The sequence below is a fragment of the Oncorhynchus mykiss genome, chromosome 4, assembly GCF_057628025.1.
Source record: "Oncorhynchus mykiss isolate SJ-2025 chromosome 4, ASM5762802v1, whole genome shotgun sequence".
Lineage (NCBI taxonomy): Eukaryota > Metazoa > Chordata > Actinopteri > Salmoniformes > Salmonidae > Oncorhynchus > Oncorhynchus mykiss.
Window position 1 is genome coordinate 31755437 of NC_143025.1, and position 17768 is coordinate 31773204.

The following is a 17768-nucleotide window of genomic DNA, read 5'->3' on the forward strand; positions in this document are numbered from 1 at the left end:
AAATACTTATTTGAGTATTTTCAAATACATAGCCCAAAACAATGTATTTTATTTGAATATTTGAATGGTTATTTGTAAAAAAACAAATAGTCTAGCAAAAATACTTTCAAAAACTTTCCTGGGATACTATTTGAAACCCTTTCAAACATATTTTCCCAAAACATATTTCAAATAGCCTCAAATACTCTGCTCTCAAAGTTGGACTAAAAATAAAATATGTATTTAAAATTCTATAAGTACATGGTTGATTATTTTGCTAATTTTAAAGGTGACACATCCTCTAAAAAAAGAGGATACTGGTGATGAAGAGGAGGAAGGTCTGCAACCTGTAAGTTCCATTGACCTTGATGAAGTTCACTTTTCACAGCATGAACGTTGCTATACTCACACAATACTGCTCACCATTAAAGATTGCTTTCAGTCTGTATATAACCTTATGAAAGCCGTTTCCAAAGACATTAACATTGTCTCCCACTAACACAAGTCAACATTTGCACAGGATCGCCTTGAATGGGAGAATTGTCTGCAACCAGCCACTGTCACAAGGTAGAATTATCAACTGAAAATGTTGACACACTGCCTGTCACCTTTATGCTATCCATGCATAAAAAGTATATCCTCGCTGATGCTGTGGACATCCTAACCCCTTTGATGTTGCCACAGATTGTGTGAGCAAGGATCCAACATCATCATTGCCAACATCATCATTCCTATGCAGAGGACTGACTAAACATCTCACCAATTGCTCTACCAGGTACAATGAAAAGCTTGTCAAAAGAAGTTGTTGATAACTGTTTATGAGCAGAAGAACACATACCAGATTGCCTCAGTCTTGGATCCACAATTTAAACTGCCATGGTGCAATGCCACTGAGAAGGCTGTCCTTACTGCAGATATCATCGATCTTGCCACAAAGTTCACTAACACAACACAGGATGATCCCCCACCAAAAGCAAAGTAAAAGTTGGCCTTCTAGGCAGAGTTGCAAAGAAAAAGCCATATCTCTGTCCAGAGTCTGTGTTCTTTTGCCCATCTTAATCTTTTCTTTTAATTGGCTTTTTCTTTGCAACTCTGCATTGAAGGCCAGCATCCTGGAGTCCCCTCTTCACTGTTGACATTGAGACTGGTGTTTTGAAGGGTGCTATTTAATGACGCTGCCAGTTGAGGACTTGTGAGGCATCTGTTTCTCAAACTAGACACTCTAATATACCTGTCCTCTTGATCAGTTGTGCACCGGGGCCTCCCACTCCTCTTTCTATTCTGGTTAGAACCAGTTTGTGCTGTTCTGTGAAGGGAGTAGTACACAGCGTTGTACGAGATCTTCAGTTTCTTGGAAATTTCTCGCATGGAATAGCTTTCATATCTCAGAATAAGAATAGACTGACGAGTTTCAGAAGGAAGCGCTTTCTTTGAGTCTGTAATCAAACCCACAAAAGCTGATGTTACAGATACTCAACTAGTCTAAATGCCAGTTTTATTGCTTCTTTAATCAGGACAACAGTTTTCAGCTGTTCTAACATAATTGCAAAATAGTTTTCTTATGATCAATTAACCTTTTAAAATTATAAACTTGGATTAGCTAACACAACGTGCCATTGTAACACAGGAGTGATGGTCGCTGATAATGGGCCTCTGTACGCCTATGTAGATATTCCATTACAAATCAATCATTTCCAGCTCCAATAGTCATTTACAACATTAACAATGTCTACACTGTATTTCTCATCAATTTGATGTGCTTTTCTTTCAAAAACAAGGACATTTCTAAGTGATCCCAAACTTTTGAACGGTAGTGTATACCAAATATTTTTTTGAAAATACTGTCTTTAAAATATTTCCAACGATATGTATTTGAAGTAATTGTAAATACATGCCAATACTTTACAAATTGTATTTTGAAAAACATTCCAATATTCAACTACTTTTCTTTCAAATTGCATAAGCTTATCTTATTACTTGTTTTCAAATGTATTGAAAAGTAGTGATGGGGAAATGTGAAATCAGAGTGGAGGAACCAGCTACAGGGATCTTAGGACACAAACTCTCTCCCTCTCTCACACAGTATAGCTTATACTGTACAATCTGTGCTCTTTTACAAGTTGAAGATATTATTTTACTACTACTGTGCTCTGTGTTCAATATAATTTGACACTGATCCCTCTGAATGTTCAACGTGCACAACGTGGAATCAGCAACAGAAGAATAGTTTACCATTTTCAGATCAGGAAGAAAGATCTTTTTGCTTGCAAAGACTTCAAAGTTGTCATACCTGAAGTCAAAGTAAAGAGCCAAAAGAGAGAAAGAGATAAGATGAAGAGATGAAAAGGGAGAGAGAGACGAAAGGGAGAGATATGAGAGAGTGATCAATACAAAAGCAAGAAAGAGAGACAAAAGAGAGGGAGACAAAAGATAGTGAGGAGAGAGAGGAAAGCAAGAGAGACGCCAGAGAGAGACGAAAGAGGGGGATGAGAGAGACACGAAAGACAGAGACACTAAAGAGAAAAGAGAGTGACGAGAGAGAGCGAAATGAGAGAGTGGGAGACGAGAGAGAGCGACGAGAGAGGGAGAGAGGAAAGAGAGAGATGAAAGAGTAACGGAAATGAAAGAGCGAGGGAGACGAGAGATGGAGAATTGAGAGAGAGAGACAAAGAGAGACGAGGGATACAGAGATGAAAGACATGAGAGAGAGGGACAGAGATGAAGGAGCTGGAGAGAGACGAAAGAGAGATGGAGTATTGGAATGGTTAACAGCTTTGATAATAACAAAAGCAATGATCCCATGAGTGAACATGATACCAACAACATCAAAAGAACTTACCCTTACAAACACTTACAAAAGAGAAAGACAAAAGAGAGACTAGAGAGAAAAAAGAGAGAGACGAAAGAGAAAGAGAGATGAATGAGAAAGAGAGATAAAAGAGAGAGACAAAAAGAGAGAGAGATGAAAAGTGAGCATGAAAGTGAGCAAGGGAGAGTGACAAAAGAGAGCGAGACGCAAGAGAGACGAAAGAGAGAGAGAGAGACCAAAGTGGGATACAGAGATGAAAGAGAGAAGTATGAAAATGGTTAACAGCTATGATCCAAATGGAATCAATCATCCCATGAGTGAACATGTCCCCAACGACATCAAAAGGACATTAAACACCAATTTGAAAGACTGTTTCCGACCGTTCTACGATAGTTGCCGGGAGCTGACGCTGAGTAGTCCATGTGGAGTCAAACGACATTAGGAGGACAGCTCGGGAACGTCTGAAAATGTATTTTAAAGAACTAATTCCAGCACTGAAAGATTCCAAAAAGTGGCTAATTATTTCAGGTTCGGTACCATTGTTGGGCTGCGAGTGTGAAAGATTCAGCAAGCTACTTGCAAAACACACCTGGCTAAAACATTACTGTAGCTCTTTTGGAATCATTTTTACAGATAATTTTGACACCTTTTGTAAACAAAAGATGAATGACGAATTCCATCCAAATCATCTTGGCTCCTGGACTTCTGTCCACGCACTTCAAGGCTACGTTGAGACATTGCCTTATCAATGACCCAAGCCCAGCTCAGATAAGCCCTACCATTGTGTCTCTGCTACTGAAAATGTTCATTGCCCCAGGGGTGTTGGCAGACACAATGTAAATAACTTAATTTATGTCCCTCTAACTGCCCTGAATGCCTCTGTTGGTCCTACAGCTATTGTATACAGTAATCATGTGCCTATGAACCATAGTTATACTGTTAGAACTGCGGCTGTGTGCCCTAGTAGGAAGTCCACTGTGTGCAGCTCACCCTGCAATATCAGGCGGAAATTTTGAAAAGTAGGGGGGTAGCTCTAAGAGGTTTTAAGGCAAGTTCTCTCTAGTTACGAGGCAAGGTCTGGATTTTACTCAGATCCAATTTAGACAACTAAATTCACATTTCATCTTTATAAAAACATTATCTTTGTTCTGGACATTTTCTTCACAAAAACTTCAGGTACATATTGTGAAAACTCATCAAGCTACAATGTTTTTGTTATAATATCGTCATTTACATTTTAATAACATAACAAAAACTACATTCATTTTCGTATTCCATCTACCGTCATTACTATCATTTTGGCTGACGAAGTCCATTTATTGAATGTTACTGTTCTGAAGTAGGTTCTCCATAGGCCCATCATACATTCCATTCCTCCAAACTGAGAGGACAAAGGCTTTTGTCTGCTGCCTTAAGATTTACAATGGGGGTGAGGTGTCATAAAACCGCCCACCTCCATACTTCTCGAGCTCCCCCCCTCTGGTGGGTGTGAGATATGTCTCTTGTGGTCCACGGTAACCTGACCCGAACAAGCCAGTCATGACATATCACTACTAATGCTACAGAAATGTGCTTTAAATGCAGTATCGAGATCTATCGGATGTAGTGATCACAATATAAACTCAGCAAAAAAATAAACGTCCTCTCACTGTCAACTATGTTAATTTTCAGAAAACTAAACGTGTAAATATTTGTATGAACATAAGAAGATTCAACAACTGAAACATAAACTGAACAAGTTCCACAGACATGTGACTAACAGAAATGGAATAATGTGTTCATGAACAAGGGGGGGGGGTCAAAAACAGTCCCTATCTGGCGTGGCAACCAGCTGCATTAAGTACTGCAGTGCATCTCCTCCTCCTGGACTGCACCAGATTTACCAGTTCTTGCTGTGAGATGTTACCCCACTCTTCCACCAAGGCACCTGCCAGTTCCCGGACATGGCCATAGCACTCACCCGCCGATACAACAGGTCCCAGACGTGCTCAATGGGATTGGGATCCGGGCTCTTCGCTGGCCATGGCAGAACACTGACATTCCTGTCTTGCAGGAAATCACGCACAAGTCGAGCAGTATGGCTGGTGGCATTGTCATGCTGGAGGGCCATGTCAGGATGAGCCTGCAGGAAGAGTACCACATGAGGGAGGAGGATGTCTTCCTGTAACACACAGCGTTGAGATTGCCTGCAATGGCAACAAGCTCAGTCCGATGATGCTGTAACACACCGCCCCCAGACCATGATGGACGTTCCACCTCCAAATCGATCAGTCCTCGGTGTAACGCTCATTCCTTCGAAGATAAACGCAAATCCGACCATCACCCCTGGTGAGACAAAACCGCGACTCGTCAGTGAAAAGCACTTTTTGCCAGTCCTGTCTGGTCCAGCGATGGTGGGTTTGTGCCCATAGGCAAAGTTGTTGCTGGTGATGTCTGGTGAGGACCTGCCCTACAACAGGCCTACAAGCACTCAGTCCAGCCTTTCTCAGCCTATTGTGGACAGTTTGAACACTGATGGAGGGATTATGCATTCCTGGTGTAACTGGGGCAGTTGTTGTTGCCATCCTGTACCTGTCCCGCAGGTGTGATGTTCGGATATACAGTACCAATCCTGTGCAGGTGTTGTTACATGTGGTCTGCCACAGAGAGAATGATCAGTTGTATGTCCTGTCTCCCTGTAGCGCTGTCTTAGGTCCTGTCTTCGGCGTCTTAGGCGCCCTGGCCACATCTGCAGTCCTCATGCCTCCTTGCAGCACGCCTAAGGCACGTTCATGCAAATGAGCAGGGACCCTGGGCATCTTTCTTTTTGTGTTTTTCAGAGTCAGTAGAAAGGCCTTTTTATAGTGTCCTAAGTATTCAAAGTTTGGATTTTTACGACTTATCTTTGAAAGACAGGGTCTTGAAAAGGGGACGTTTCTTTTTTTCCCTTATTTTAGTAGCCATATCTAGGAAAACCAACGTTTCAGAGGCTGGGTCTAATATAGTGTATGAGCACATACAATACGTTTTGTAGTGATTCCAATGTTGATGATGTAAATAATATTTGCTGGTCTGTGGTATGTAATGAGCAGTGGTGTAAAAGTTGTTAAGAAAGAGTCGTACTTTGAACAATGTTTCATATTCAATTAACCGAAAATTAGAAATTGTCATCTGTATAAAGGCAGCCTTTTTTTGAGCCTTTCCTAGTAATCTACTAGAGAAACAATTTAGGTTTAGGTTTAAGTATAATTTATGTATGAGTGAAGCTTTCTGTGAGAGGTTCAAGGTTTTAATATTGAATCATTTCAATCCCCCAAACTCATATTCAATATTTAAATAGGCACGTTTAATTTTGTCTAGCTTAGCGTTCTAAATTCAATTTTATATTTTTTGCTCATATGATTTAAGAAAAATAGTTGTCTGGAGTAAGCAGCGCAATAAGTAAAAAACTAAACTGTGATAGGACTAAAGAGTTAATCAGTGTGATTTTTTTCATCAAAAGAAAGGTATCTACCACTCCATGGTTGCAGGATCTTGTAAATGTTTGCAAACTTTGTATTGAAATTTGTTGTGGTAAGATCATTTATATCTTTAGGGATATGAAAACCAAGTATGTCTACGTCACTATTAGCCAATTTATTGGTAAACTACAGGGTATTGTAAAAGTTGTCTCATTTAACGATCCAATACGTAATATGGTACAGTCCAGAGAGGCTGGAGAAGTGATCGAGATCTTCAATGAGACTGTGCAGTGATCCAGTTTGCAGACTTAAGAGGAAATGTGAAAGTTTTCGGCATACATTGACACTTTTATTTGGAAGCCCTGGATTATTTTTATTTGGAAGCCCTCCTTGATTATTTATTATTTTACACCTAGGGATGAGGTAACATAGCATATTACTGCATCCACGCTGTAAATTTACAGCAGGGATGCTGTAATAGGTTTTACAGCAAGGAAAATCATGCTGTAAATTATATTACAGCATCACTGCTGTAAAGCAAAATTACAGTATTAAACTGGCAACTGTGGTGCCAGTATAATGCTGTACATTTACAGCGAAATACCTACAGTAATATACAATTATTTTACAGTACTAAGCAGCATTACAGGTTGTCTTTTAAGACAGCTCCCTGAAATGTAATATTGTAAAAAAAAAAAAAAAAATATGTGCACAAATATATATATTTATTCAAATTCATGACATGAATTGCACTTTATCCACAAAGAACAACATTTGACAAGAGCAACACTACTCCAGATAGTAGGGGAGAGAGAGAGACAGAGAGAGATACAGTGATATCAACCTTGACAAATACTGGCCAATAATGTACTTCACCAAACATAAACCAAGACATCAGAATAGGTCATTCTTGTAAATACAGGATTATGTAAGAAAAAAAAATCTAAACAGATCAATGAAAAATAGGAAAACAACAGTTGAATGGGGAGAAATTTGTACAAAAAACTATAACAAGAACTGCTTGCCTGCCTGTCTTTGAGAGAGAGATCGAGCGATAAATGGGCTGAGAGAGAAGGATGAATAGAGAGGAGCAAGCAGGGCTAGACTGGAGCCAGAGAAGCACGCTACCTACCGCAAGCCAACACAGGCTCCGGGATGGCGCAAGCAGATCATTTGCTGACCCAACCTGCATGGCAGGATTTATGCGAGAATGAGAGATGCAAACAAGTCTCGTTGGCGTTCAGATTATCACCCCAATCTTTGAAACTCTGATCCTCCTTAGGTCTGATACGTCAACTAGGATAAACATGGAAATATAAAGAGAGATTGCTATTACTATCTCTACTACTATCACTACTCCTTCAGGTCTGCGAGAAAGCGTGTAACATGTGGTCTTGAGGCTCACTCCTGCTTTCGCTGTGCATTTGGTTCCTTCAGGGTTTATTCAAACCAGGAACCTGCACAACCCAACATAGAATATATTAAATCAGTTGAGGCATTGAAAAAATAACAATAAGAAATATCCTTGCAATGTAACTAACAAATGCTAAATGTAAGTGCTGGATCAGTGAACGTGTCATGTACTGTCATGTTGTCTTGTCTCTGTCCTTTCCCTTCACCCTGTCTCCCTCTGCTGGTCGTGTTAGGTTACCTTTTCTCCCCCGCTTTCCCCCAGCTGTCCCTTGTCTCCTCTAACTACCCATTCACCCCGTTCCCCACCTGTTCCCTTTTTTCCCTCTGATTAGGTCCCAATATCTCTCTCTGTTTCTGCTCCTGTCCTTGTCGGATTCTTGTTTGTTTGTGTCATTCATGCCTGAACCAGACTGTCGTCATGTTTGCTGTAACCTTGTCCTGTCCTGTCGGAATCTGCCGGTCCATCTGAGCCTACCTATGTTTGGTAATTAAAGAAGCTCTGTTTAAGTTGATTCGCTTTTGGGTCCTCATTCACGCACCGTAACAGAAGAATCCGACCAAGAATGGACCCAGCGACTTCGGATCCTCTCCACTCAGCCGTCGAGATCCAGGGAGCGATGCTAGGCAGACACAAGCAGGAATTGTCTGCTGCTCGACATGCCGTTGAGACCCTGGCCACCCAAGTCTCCAACCTCACAGAACAGGTTCACCATCTCCGCCTCGATCCACCGGCCACTTCCAGGGCTTTCGAATCTCCGGAGCCCAGAATCAATAACCCGCCGTGTTACTCTGGGGAGCCCACTGAATGCCGCTCGTTCCTCACCCAGTGTGATATTGTGTTTTCTCTCCAGCCCAACACTTACTCCAGGAGCACTGCTCGTGTCGCCTACGTCATATCTCTCCTTATTGGACGGGCTCGTGAGTGGGGCACGGCAATCTGGGAGGCAAGGGCTGAGTGTACTAACCAGTATCAAGACTTTAAGGAGGAGATGATACGGGTTTTTGATCGATCTGTTTTTGGGGAGGAGGCTTCCAGGGCCCTGTCTTCCCTATGTCAAGGCAATCGATCCATAACAGACTACTCTATTGAGTTTCGCACTCTTGCTGTCTCCAGTGGCTGGAACGAGCCGGCCTTGCTCGCTCGTCTTCTGGAGGGTTTCCGCGCAGAGGTAAAGGATGAGATTCTCTCCCGGGAGGTTCCTTCCAGCGTGGATTCCTTGATTGAACTCGCTATTCGCATTGAGCGACGGGTTGATCTTCGTCACCGAGCTCGTGGAAAGGAGCTCGCGCTCTCCGTCGCCTCCCTCTCCGCATCACTACCATCTTCCTCTGCCGGCTCGGGTGCTGAGCCCATGCAGCTGGGAGGTATCCGCATCTCGACTGAGGAGAGGGAACGGAGAATCACCAACCGCCTCTGTCTCTATTGCGGTTCCGCTGGTCATTTTGTCACTTCATGTCCAGTAAAAGGCCAGAGCTCGTCAGTAAGCGGAGGGCTACTGGTGAGCGCTACTACTCCTGTCTCTCCTTCAAGATCCTGCACTACCTTGTCGGTCCATCTACGCTGGACCGGTTCGTCAGCTTCCTGCAGTGCCTTAATAGACTCTGGGGCGGAGGGCTGTTTTATGGACGAGACCTGGGCTCGGGAACATGACATTCCTCTCAGACAGTTAAAGGAGCCCACGGCCTTGTTCGCCCTGGATGGTAGTCCTCTCCCCAGGATTCAGCGTGAGACGCTACCTTTAACCCTCACTGTTTCTGGTAATCATAGTGAAACCATTTCTTTTTTAATTTTTCGTTCACCTTTTACACCTGTTGTTTTGGGCCATCCCTGGCTAGTTTGTCATAATCCTTCCATTAATTGGTCTAGTAATTCTATCCTCTCCTGGAACGTCTCTTGTCATGTGAAATGTTTAATGTCTGCTATCCCTCCTGTTTCCTCTGTCTCTTCTTCACAGGAGGAGCCTGGTGATTTGACAGGGGTGCCGGAGGAATATCACGATCTGCGCACGGTGTTCAGTCGGTCCAGGGCCACCTCTCTTCCTCCACACCGGTCGTATGATTGTAGTATTGATCTCCTTCCGGGAACCACCCCCCCCCGGGGTAGACTATACTCTCTGTCGGCTCCCGAACGTAAGGCTCTCGAAGATTATTTGTCTGTAGCTCTTGACGCCGGTACCATAGTCCCCTCCTCCTCTCCCGCCGGAGCGGGGTTTTTTTTTGTCAAGAAGAAGGACGGGTCTCTGCGCCCCTGCATAGATTATCGAGGGCTGAATGACATAACAGTGAAGAATCGTTATCCGCTTCCTCTTATGTCTTCAGCCTTCGAGATCCTGCAGGGAGCCAGGTTTTTCACTAAGTTGGACCTTCGTAACGCTTACCATCTCGTGCGCATCAGGGAGGGGGACGAGTGGAAGACGGCGTTTAACACTCCGTTAGGGCACTTTGAATACCGGGTTCTTCCTTTCGGCCTCGCTAACGCTCCAGCTGTCTTTCAGGCATTAGTCAATGATGTCCTGAGAGACATGCTGAACATCTTTGTTTTCGTTTACCTTGACGATATCCTGATTTTTTCACCGTCACTCCAGATTCATGTTCAGCACGTTCGACGTGTCCTCCAGCGCCTTTTAGAGAATTGTCTTTTTGTGAAGGCTGAGAAGTGCACTTTTCATGCCTCCTCCGTCACATTTCTCGGTTCTGTTATTTCCGCTGAAGGCATTAAGATGGATCCCGCTAAGGTCCAAGCTGTCATTGATTGGCCCGTCCCTAAGTCACGCGTCGAGCTGCAGCGCTTTCTCGGCTTCGCGAACTTCTATCGTCGTTTCATCCGTAATTTCGGTCAGGTGGCAGCTCCTCTCACAGCCCTTACTTCTGTCAAGACGTGCTTTAAGTGGTCCGTTTCCGCCCAGGGAGCTTTTGATCTCCTCAAGAATCGTTTTACATCCGCTCCTATCCTTGTTACACCTGACGTCTCTAGACAGTTCGTTGTCGAGGTTGACGCGTCAGAGGTGGGAGTGGGAGCCATCCTTTCTCAGCGCTCCCTCTCTGACGACAAGGTCCACCCATGCGCGTATTTTTCTCATCGCCTGTCGCCGTCGGAACGTAACTATGATGTGGGTAACCGCGAACTGCTCGCCATCCGGTTAGCCCTAGGCGAATGGCGACAGTGGTTGGAGGGGGCGACCGTTCCTTTTGTCGTTTGGACTGACCATAGGAACCTTGAGTACATCCGTTCTGCCAAACGACTTAATGCGCGTCAGGCGCGTTGGGCGCTGTTTTTCGCTCGTTTCGAGTTCGTGATTTCTTATCGTCCGGGCTCTAAGAACACCAAGCCTGATGCTTTGTCTCGTCTCTTCAGTTCTTCAGTAGCCTCCACTGACCCCGAGGGGATTCTCCCTGAGGGGCGTGTTGTCGGGTTGACTGTCTGGGGAATTGAGAGGCAGGTAAAGCAAGCACTCACTCAAACTCCGTCGCCGCGCGCTTGTCCTAGGAACCTTCTTTTCGTTCCCGTTCCTACTCGTCTGGCCGTTCTTCAGTGGGCTCACTCTGCCAAGTTAGCCGGCCACCCTGGCGTTCGGGGTACGCTTGCTTCCATTCGCCAGCGTTTCTGGTGGCCCACCCGGGAGCATGACACGCGTCGTTTCGTGGCTGCTTGTTCGGTCTGCGCGCAGACTAAGTCCGGTAACTCTCCTCCTGCCGGCCGTCTCAGGCCGCTTCCTATTCCCTCTCGACCGTGGTCTCACATCGCCTTAGATTTTGTCACCGGACTGCCTTCGTCAGCGGGGAAGACTGTTATTCTTACGGTTGTCGATAGGTTCTCTAAGGCGGCTCATTTCATTCCCCTTGCTAAGCTTCCTTCTGCTAAAGAGACGGCACAAATCATCATCGAGAATGTTTTCAGAATTCATGGCCTTCCGTCAGACGTCGTTTCGGACAGAGGTCCGCAATTCACGTCTCAATTTTGGAGGGAGTTTTGCCGTTTGATTGGGGCTTCCGTCAGTCTCTCTTCCGGCTTTCACCCCCAGTCTAACGGTCAAGCAGAACGGGCCAATCAGACTATTGGTCGCATCTTACGCAGTCTTTCTTTTCGCAACCCTGCGTCTTGGTCAGAACAGCTCCCCTGGGCAGAATACGCCCACAACTCGCTTCCTTCGTCTGCGACCGGGCTATCTCCTTTTCAGAGTAGCCTCGGGTACCAGCCTCCGTTGTTCTCATCTCAGTTCGCCGAGTCCAGCGTCCCCTCCGCTCAGGCTTTTGTCCAACGTTGCGAGCGCACCTGGAAGAGGGTCAGGTCTGCACTTTGCCGTTATAGGGCGCAGACTGTGAGAGCTGCTAATAAGCGTAGAACTAAGAGCCCTAGATATTGTCGCGGTCAGAGAGTTTGGCTCTCCACTCAGAACCTTCCCCTTAAGACGGCTTCTCGCAAGTTGACCCCGCGGTTCATTGGTCCATTCCGTATCTCTCAGGTCATTAATCCTGTCGCAGTGCGACTTCTTCTTCCGCGATATCTTCGTCGCGTCCACCCGGTCTTCCATGTCTCCTGTGTTAAGCCCGTTCTTCGCGCCCCCGCTCGTCTTCCCCCCCCCCCCCCCATCCTTGTCGAGGGCGCACCTATCTACAGGGTCCGTAAAATCTTGGACATGCGTCCTCGGGGCCGTGGTCATCAGTACCTAGTTGACTGGGAGGGGTACGGTCCTGAGGAGAGGAGTTGGGTTCCCTCTCGGGACGTGCTGGACCGTGCGCTGATTGATGATTTCCTCCGTTGCCGCCAGGTTTCCTCCTCGAGTGCGCCAGGAGGCGCTCGGTGAGTGGGGGGGTACTGTCATGTACTGTCATGTTGTCTTGTCTCTGTCCTTTCCCTTCACCCTGTCTCCCTCTGCTGGTCGTGTTAGGTTACCTTTTCTCCCCCGCTTTCCCCCAGCTGTCCCTTGTCTCCTCTAACTACCCATTCACCCCGTTCCCCACCTGTTCCCTTTTTTCCCTCTGATTAGGTCCCAATATCTCTCTCTGTTTCTGCTCCTGTCCTTGTCGGATTCTTGTTTGTTTGTGTCATTCATGCCTGAACCAGACTGTCGTCATGTTTGCTGTAACCTTGTCCTGTCCTGTCGGAATCTGCCGGTCCATCTGAGCCTACCTATGTTTGGTAATTAAAGAAGCTCTGTTTAAGTTGATTCGCTTTTGGGTCCTCATTCACGCACCGTAACAGAACGTTCAATGCTTGCCTCTGTATCAGCTCCAAGGTTGCTGAGGCCGACTCCTGGTATTCTATGTTAAAAACATAGAAAGTGCTGAAGAGCACAGAGAGAGTAGCAGCAAAGTTGGACTCACTGTCCAAAACACAGACCACTCTCTCCTCGATCAACACCATGCATTTTGTGGAACCCAAATAGAGCATACCATAATTCACAAAAGTACGGGTGTTAGTGTACACTTACTAGACATCTCTAGGTACCACAATACTATAGATATTATATTATGTTCCACCTTAAATCAAATAAATGTATTACCAAGCATGATCAGCCTTGGTGTGTCTGGCAAAGAAAATTGCGATTTGACATCAACCCGGGTCGCAGTGACCTAAAATCACAAAACAAGTAAAAAAATATTTAAATAATGTGTAATAGTACAGTATAAACACCATTAATCAATCATTAACCATTAATCAATTTATAAGTATAAAAACACTTCCTTACATCTACCAAGAGGAACAGAGATTCGTCCTTCTCTTTGAAGTGGGTCATCAACAAAAGAATGGCAGCAGTGGCTGTTAGATCGTCATTGCCTTTTATGTAACCGTCGATTTCATTCAGCAGGCACTGGATCTCTCTTCTCAACTTGGGCTTTTGGCTTTTAAAAAAGTTGACAATTCTCTTACCCTTGTTCAGGAGAGCTTGAGTCAAGTGACTGTCAATCAAGAGGATTGAAGTGGTTGCAGAGCAGTAACTTGGTGAAAAGAATGTGTCCTATCCATTTTAATTTTCTTTCAAAAAAGCACAAAGAAAAAAACTCTGTTAGGCTATGCGCTGCACTCCATATCATCACAAGAGGACAAACAATTTACAGAAACATTTGTATATTTCTGTACATTTATGTATTTTTGTAATTTCCATCCCTTTTATTGCATATGCCTCGCTACCTCATAGTATAAACCATTTATTTTGAGGGCAAACAAACTAACTATTTACAGAACCTTTTTAACCTTGTGTGTGTGTGTGTGTGTGTACACTCATAGAAAAAAGGGTTCCGAAAGGGTTCTTTGGTTGTCCCTATAGGAGAACCATTTTTGGTTCCAAGCAGAACCCCTTTGTGTTCCATGTAGAACCCTCTGTGGAAAGGGAGGAACCAAAAGGGTTATACATTTACCTGGAATCAAAAAGGGATCTTCAAAGGGTTCTCTTATGGGGACAGCCAAATAACCATTTTAGGTTCTAGATAGCACCTTTTTTCATAACAATTACATATATATGTTACATTTATCAATCAAGATCTCACCTCTTTGGTTGAAGGACTGAAGCAATTCCCGGCACTATATTGGCGTCAAATGGTATTTTATGTCCTCCGGCTGAACATATTCAAGGTCGTTAATATTCTCGACTCCAAAACTTGCCCTCAGATGCTCTGACAAAGATCTCACCATCTCGAGCAATTGGTGTTTAATTGCATCTTGAAGACTCTCCATGCCTACACTGGTTTAAGGTGAACACACTGAGAGATGCAGGGAAACAATAGAAAAACCTAACACTTTATAAACTGATAGTCTTAGTAATTATAAACCACTATCTTCATTAACACACAAACAATTAATCAGAGAATCTGGCATAAAATGAACCCCCAGATCGACCAGTGACACAGACTGATACACCCCAACAATTAAATGAACCTGTGATTCTTTGACCAGAATCAGTGAGATCTTTTTAAATGCGTATCCGTCATAATTTTCTCCCATTACAACATGGCTTCAGTGTATGTTTTAACTTTGAATACAATTTTAGACACGTCTGCAGTGCTTTGCTTTATGAACCCTTCTGAATTTACAGATCCCTGAATAGCGTTGTTATACACTGCTCAAAAATTAAAGGGAACACTAAAATAACACGTCCTAGATCTGAATGAATGAAATATTCTTATTAAATACTTTTTTCTTTACATAGTTGAATATGCTGACAAAAAAACACAAAACACAAAAATTATCAATGGAAATCAAATGTATCAACCCATGGAGGTCTGGATTTGGAGTCACACTCAAAATTAAAGTGGAAAACCACACTACAGGCTGATCCAACTTTGATGTAATGTCCTTAAAACAAGTCAAAATGAGGCTCAGTAGTGTGTGTGGCGTCCACGTGCCTGTATGACCTCCCTACAACGCCTGGGCATTATCCCGATGAGGTGGCGGATGGTTTCCTGAGGGATCTCCTCCCAGACCTGGACTAAAGCATCCGCCAACTCCTGGACAGTCTGTGGATGGATGGTTGGTGGATGGAGCGAGACATGATGTCCCATATGTGCTCAATTGGATTCAGGTCTGAGGAACGGGCGGGCCAGTCCATAGCATCAATGCCTTCCTCTTGCAGGAACTGCTGACACACTCCAGCCACATGAGGTCTAGCATTGTCTTGCATTAGGAGGAACCCAGGGCCAACCGCACCAGCATATGGTCTCACAAGGGGTCTAAGGATCTCATCTCGGTACCTAATGGCAGTCAGGCTACCTCTGGCGAGCACATGGAGGGCTGTGCGGTCCCCCAAAGAAATGCCACCCCACACCATGAACGACCCACCACCAAACCGGTCATGCTGGAGGATGTTGCAGGCAGCAGAACGTTCTCCCGGCGTCTCCAGACTATGTCACGTCTGTCACGTGCTCAGTGTGAACCTGCTTACATCTGTGAAGAGCACAGGGCGCCAGTGGCGAATTTGCCAATCTTGGTGTTCTCTGGCAAATGCCAAATGTCCTGCACGGTGTTGGGCTGCAAGCACAACCCCCATCTGTGGATGTCGGGCCCTCATACCACCCTCATGGAGTCTGTTTCTGACCATTTGAGAAGACACATGCACATTTGTGGCCTGCTGGAGGTCATTTTGCAGGGCTCTGGCAGTGCTCCTCCTGCTCCTCCTTGCACAAAGGCGGAGGTAGCGGTCCTGCTGCTGGGTTGTTGCCCTCCTACGGCTTCCTCCACGTCTCCTGATGTACTGGCCTGTCTCCTGGTAGCGCCTCCATGCTCTGGACACTACGATGACAGACACAGCAAACCTTCTTGCCACAGCTCGCATTGATGTGCCATCCTGGATGAGCTGCACTGAAAGCACCGCCAGCATTCAAAAGTGACCAAAACATCAGCCAGGAAGCATAGAAACTGAGCAGTGGTCTGTGGTCACCACCTGCACGCCCAATTTTTCAGTTTTTGATTTGTTAAAATTTTTTGAAATATCCAATAAATGTCGTTCCACTTCATGATTGTGTCCCACTTGTTGTTGATTCTTCACAAAAAAATACAGTTTTATATCTTTATGTTTGAAGCCTGAAATGTGGCAAAAGGTCGCAAAGTTCAAGGGGGCCGAATACTTTCGCAAGGCACTGTATTCCAATTTATTTTTCAATCTCTTTTTCCATTTTAAAATTAAATATACCTTCCAGTAACCTGCCTCACTCAATGTGACACGGATCTGCTATGTTTTTAGACCCTATAGCCAGAACTTTCATCACAAGGTATCCAACAAATTAGCTAAGTAACTAGCTATTTAGTCATTGTTAGCCACTGCTAGCGGCCTTTACCCTCTGCTCAGGCACCAGCCATGTTTTTAGCCTGGATAATACCTGCCAGCCTCGGACAGTTTTTCTCCAATACAACGCCAGATTCCTGCCGTAAACCCTGGACCATTGATCATCACAGCTAGGTAGCTGCCAGTGAGTGACCCAGCCCCGAAGCTAGCCCTGAGCCAGGCACATCTCCTGGCTAGCAAACAAAATTACCACAACGACAATACCTCTTTCGCTATCTGGCCCGGTCCCTTCGTCGACACGGTGCCCCGTCGTACCACCATGACTGGTCCGCAGACGTAATTCCATCAGCTGTGCCTTCAACCGGCCTTTGCCGAACGATGGAGCATATGCTTCTCCTTACCCCGGACTGCTAACTTTAAACGTGTCTCCCGCGTGCTTGCATAGTAATGAATACCTAGCGGCTTCCCTGTTTCATCTATTGCTTTACACTTGACCCTATTATCACTTGGCATAGCTGATAGCTGATGCCTACTGGATACATAGCTGATGCCTGCTGGACTGTTCATTTATCACAGTACTCCACTTTGTTTACCTTTGTTTATCTGTCGGCCCTAGCCCCGGACTCAGGCCCTGTGTGTAGTTAACCGACCCTCTCTGCCCATTCATCGCCATTTTCCCTGTTATTGTTGTCTTATCTTATTAGCTGTTGTTGTCTTACCCGTTGTTGACTTAGCAAGCTCTCCCAATCAACACCTGTGATTGCTTTATGCCTCGATTTATGTCTCTCTTGAATGTCAATATGCATTGTATACTGTTGTTTATTATCATTGTATAGTTTTCTGCGGAGCCCCTAGTCTCACTGTACATCCCTTAGAGATCTCCTTTGTCCCACCTCCCACACATGCGGTGACCCTACCCAGTATAACCAGCGTGTCCAGATATGCAACCTCTCTTATCATCACTCAGTGCCTGGGCTTACCTCCACTGTACTCGCACCCCACCATACCCCTGTCTGCACAATATGCACTGAATCTATTCTACCATGCCCAGAAATCTGCTCCTATTATTCTCTGTCCTCAATGCACTAGAAGACCAGTCTTGCCAGCCTTTAGCCGTACCCTCATCCTATTCCTCCTCTGTTCTTCAGGTGATGTGGAGGCTAACCCAGGCCCTGCTTGTCCCCAGGCACTCTCATTTGTTGACTTCTGTAATTGAAAAAGCCTTGGTTTCATGCATATTAACATCAGAAGCCTCATCCCTAAGACACTCCGTCAACCCTGATGTCCTTGCCGTGTCTGAATCCTGGCTTAGGAAGGCCACCACAAATTCTGAGATTTCCATACCCAACTACAACATTTTCCATCAAGATAGAACTGCCAAAGGGGGAGTAGTTGCAATCTACTGTC

At 44.9% G+C, this 17768-nt stretch overlaps 1 protein-coding gene and 1 long non-coding RNA gene across 3 annotated transcripts in view; both read right to left on the reverse strand.

The window, feature by feature from the left end:
- The window catches only part of LOC110521697 (BMP/retinoic acid-inducible neural-specific protein 3), a 105227-nt gene that overhangs the window by 59152 nt on the left and 28307 nt on the right, over nt 1-17768 (reverse strand). The window lies entirely within an intron of this gene.
- LOC110521698 (uncharacterized) lies at nt 12866-14902 on the reverse strand. The gene is made up of 3 exons (XR_002473180.3): nt 14131-14902; nt 13332-13618; nt 12866-13215 (listed from the first exon to the last, which is right to left on the reverse strand). It is a non-coding gene; the product is annotated as an uncharacterized LOC110521698 (long non-coding RNA).